The following is a 1,022-nucleotide window of genomic DNA, read 5'->3' on the forward strand; positions in this document are numbered from 1 at the left end:
TTAGCCATGCTGTGACAGAGCGCGTTGAACATTTTCACTGAGAGGACGGGACTGTAGCCACTGACCACGGTGATGCCCAACATACAGCTTGCCATGGAAAGGAGTAAGAAGGATTGGATGAAGACAGTAAGAAAGCAGAGAGACGGAAGGGACAAACATCTCCATACGCTTATCTGAAATTCTCACCAATTAATTACATAAGTATCTCTATCTTTATTTTATGCTTTATTCATAAATCATCCATAACCATTTGAATCTGACTGACTGAGATTTACAAGATAACCATAGCTTGCTTCATACCAACAATCTCCGTGGGATCGACCCTTACTCGCGTAAGGTTTATTACTTGGACGACCCAGTGCACTTGCTGGTTAGTTGTGCAAAGTTGTGATAAAGAGTTGAGATTGCAATTGAGCGTACCATGTTGATGGCGCCATTAATGATCACAATTTCGTGCACCAAGTTTTTGGCGTCGTTGCCGGGGATTGTTCGAGTTTGGACAACTGACGGTTGGTGCACGAAATTGTGATCATCAATGGCGCCATCAACATGGTACGCTCATTGCAATCTCAACTCTCTATCACAACTCCGCACAACTAACCAGCAAGTGCACTGGGTCGTCCAAGTAATAAACCTTACGCGAGTAAGGGTCGATCCCACAGAGATTGTTGGTATGAAGCAAGCTATGGTCACCTTGTAAATCTTAGTAAGGCAGACTCAAATGGGTATAGATGATGAATAAAACATAAAGATAAAGATAGAGATACTTATGTATATCATTGGTGAGAACTTCAGATAAGCATATGAAGATGCTTGTTCCTTCCGTCTCTCTGCTTTCCTACTGTCTTCATCCAATCCTTCTTACTCCTTTCCATGGCAAGCTTATGCAAGGGTTTCACCGTTGTCAGTGGCTACCTCCCATCCTCTCAGTGGAAATGTTCAACGCACCCTGTCACGGCACGGCTATCCATCTGTCGGTTCTCAATCAGACCGGAATAGAATCCAGTGATTCTTTTACGTCT

The sequence above is a fragment of the Arachis duranensis genome, chromosome 2 (assembly GCF_000817695.3).
Source record: "Arachis duranensis cultivar V14167 chromosome 2, aradu.V14167.gnm2.J7QH, whole genome shotgun sequence".
Lineage (NCBI taxonomy): Eukaryota > Viridiplantae > Streptophyta > Magnoliopsida > Fabales > Fabaceae > Arachis > Arachis duranensis.